The following is a 3,868-nucleotide window of genomic DNA, read 5'->3' on the forward strand; positions in this document are numbered from 1 at the left end:
AAGAACGTGGATCATAAAATGATTATTTAATAAATCTGTTGACAGAAAGTGTTCACATTAGCAAATGCATTTAATTTTATTTTATAAAACCAATGCTGCAACATAGCTGGAAACCAGATATCAAATGAAATAAGCAACTATGAAAGGCAGAGCATAAAAATATCATTCGATAGTCATGTGACATTTCATAAGTTATTACAATTCTCTCAACTCTCGTATAAAGACGTTTGTCACTACCAGGTGTGCATTTCCAAGTAATGAGTGTCGTTTTTGCGATGCTTTCTACAAAGGAACGTCAATAGCGAGGATAATGGCCTCTTTTTTTTCATGGCTTTCTTTTGACAGGTGGTTGTCGCGAAGCTGGGTGCCCACGACGCATTACGTGCAGGTGGATACTTAACTGTCTTACCGAAATATTTACGACACCAGTTTCCGCTACAGTGGAAGTCTCATATAAAAAATTTCACAGGTCAAGAATTTGCGTTACACATCTGTAGAAACAAAATCCTATTGATATAACAGTGTCCAAAACATTTTTGTCGGCATTGTAATACATTCACTCATTTACATACATTTCATAACTCTTAAAGTACGATTCTTGGTTTCCAACAACCTTTTTCAAAAACCAGAATCCCTAACCACTACTCATTATTCCTTGCTTTATTACACATATTCATATTAGTAGACACTTCTTCAATATTTCATCACAATAAATATGTAGCATAATCAAATTCCTCATATAGCACCAGCTTATTGATCATAAACATACCGCAACAGCGTAATACACATCGTCATTATAACATCATAAAACCTCAGCCAAATCTGAAAATCGTCGTCGCTTCCTCCAATAATTTCAAAAGCTAAAAAAAAATTCTCTGCTCATGTCAAAAGTGTCATCTACCTCAAACGTACTTTAAAAATCATGATCCCATACTAAATACGTCATTCAAAGCCCTCATAGTAACACAATGGTTCCGAAAAAGTATGAACAGTTCACAAAGTACAAACAAAATACAATTTCATAAGTGTGAAGTTATCCAACTGTGTAATTGAGTAAACATCTGTCACTGATGTAGTAAAATAAATATTTGTCTCTCTCAGTTAAATGATCAGATAGCTGTGTAATTTTGTGTTAGAGAAATATGGTACCGATGTGTAAAGTTGTATAAGCAAATACCATATTAGCTAGGGCTCCTTGTGCTTGCCACACACATGGTACACAAAGTAAGCGTGTACCCCTCTGTGGATTAATGTAATTATATCCTCAGGTGTTGCAGATTTCAGCAATGGAATGAAATGTATCACGCAAAACCTTTGTATCATTGTACTTCAAATATCTTTAAAAATAAATGTTTTAAGTACAAAATTAATCACTCAAATACGTGTACTGTAGCGCTAAACTGTGCGTCTTCTTGTAAGATAATCTCTGTGGAAGTGTCGTAGTTATCGTCCTCCGAAATCTAAGTGCTGCAGAAGTCAATGTACTTACCTCATGATAAACAAAAGTGAAATGCTTTGCGTATAGATATCGTAGTTACTACGCTTATTGCCGTGATGAAGTAAGTACTGTACTGTAACGTATTGTTGTGCTACAGAAAAGGCTGTCTCATTGTAGCTATACCACAAAGTTACTACTAAACCATATTTTCCTTTCCAGAAGAATTCAGAATAACTGTGCAAATATAAAACAGATACACCGCAAAAGCACAATGTAAATTGTGTTACACATTAGTAGCGTCGTGATATAATCGTGTAGCTATCAAAGAAACCAAATGCTAAGTCATCTTTAACCTCACGGAAAGTACTTCAAATAAAGAATGTCTTTTCAACTAAATCAAAATGTTGCATTAAAATCTTATTAACAGTATATGTTCTAAGTATGTAAGCCTTATATTCGTCACGTCATCGTGCAACTAACAAGCAAGAATGTACAAATAACAACACTGTGTCGTCTGTTCGCTATAACAATGCCTCCGTGATTTCTGTATAAAAATGTTCCCTAGGTTCTAGACTAAATAGTTAACTTCAAAACATTGTTGCATGTTAACACTTTCTAAGTCTGACAAAGCATACTAGTAATGTAAAGTGAAGAGTTATATGGCAAAGACAAAGTTAAATAACAGATTATGTCTCAATAAATGGTTTTACATGTGAAATGTGGTGCAATCCTTTACTCTTCCTAGTACGTAGAGTTTCAACTTCAACGCAATTGTCATGTGGTATATGTCAGTAAGGAATGCTAAAATTTTTCTTAAGGTTAGCGTCTATGTTATTTTTCTCTGAGCACATAGCTGCCTGCGGTGCGAGTCATTGTCTGTCTCTTTGTTTGCGCGTGTCGTTGTTGGAATTAGGAGACCTAATTTCTACAAATTCACCTTGACGCGAAGGCCCTGACCTGTTTGAAGCTCGCCAGTTCTGATGGAATTCAGCTCTGTCGTTTTGTCGGTAGTTTACATAGTTTCTTGTTTGTCGGTCATGTGGTGGAGAATTTCTCCCGGAATCGTAACTGCGTGGTGGACCGTTGCGTCTGAAGTTATTCTGTCTCCCTTGATAATAATTACTTTGGTTTCCAAATTATCTGTTTCTCTGATTGTCTCTGTGATAGTCATTACCGCGGAGAGGTGATCTTTCCCTGTAATTATTACTACTCTGCCAACGGCTTTCATACGGTTGGTGTCTGTTTCGGTCACGATTTACGTTGTACGAATAGCCTTGTCGTGTCCAGTTATTATTTCTTTCATCGTGGAATTGCGACGGATGTGACCTGTAATTGTTGTGCTCCTGTTTTCGGGTTCCGCGATTGTCAGTGTGAATTTCTAGTTCTTGTAACAGTCTCCATCACTGTGACAATCGTGAATGACCGATCGCATTCTTATAGCTGGTTCATTCTCCAAGTAGCCACACATAAATTCTAACCTGTGCTCCAATGACCAGTTTGGAGGAAAACAATGAGAGAAGTGATGTAGCCATTCTTGTGGATGAATGTCGTTGTTAGAATTCTTAAATGTTTTGAATTTACGTGTAGTAATGAACAGCTTCTAGTCAAACTCATCGTGTCGGCGAGTCGCATATCGGTCATTGTTACGTCGTGTCGGCGGTTCCTTCTCAAAATTCGGTGCACCTTGCCAATTTCTTTCATAATTTCCAAAATGCCCTGTGTTTTTATTTTGTGGCTTTTCCGTATTTCTAAGTTCCTCTTCCCGTGTTGGAGCGCGAGTGTCCTCTGAAATACGTAATTCTTGTATTACCTGTGTCAGCTGATTTTGTACTTCCCGGATTTCTCTTTGGTGTTGCGTATTAATTTGATTCTGATTTTCTTTGATTTCCTAATTTGTTCTCACTCTTCTGTGTCATTCAGATCATCATCTACCTTTGAAGATAAGTTAATGAACTGATCCGAAAGTTCGGTTACTTTCTCCGATAGTGTACTTATTTCCTCAGTGTGTTTTTATGAACCAAATTTCAGAGTGTCCATTTGTGTTGAAATCGTATCTACTGTGTCCTTTAAGTTTTGCTGAGTTTTTGCAAGTTGTGTAACTGAATCGGTAGATGCAACTGAGCCAATGTTAGCTTGCAAGGTCTCATGATTTTCATGAACAATAGTTTGCAGTTCTTTTATGGCTGATTCGTGATTCTGTAATGTATTTTCATGCCGCGAAAAAATAGGTTGGAAACGCTCACAAATTTGTGTTTTTTACGTCATTACAGTCTTTCTGACATTTCGATTCTATTTTATGCAACTCAATAGTTAAATCTTCACATGTTTGTTCAAGCGTATGTTCCACTGAGTCTAACTTTTGAAGCTTTTGTTCCATTGTGTCTAACTTTTGAAGATCTTGTTTCATTGTGTCTAACTTTTTAAGATTTT

This window comes from Schistocerca gregaria, chromosome 3, assembly GCF_023897955.1.
Source record: "Schistocerca gregaria isolate iqSchGreg1 chromosome 3, iqSchGreg1.2, whole genome shotgun sequence".
NCBI classification, from domain to species: Eukaryota; Metazoa; Arthropoda; class Insecta; order Orthoptera; family Acrididae; genus Schistocerca; species Schistocerca gregaria.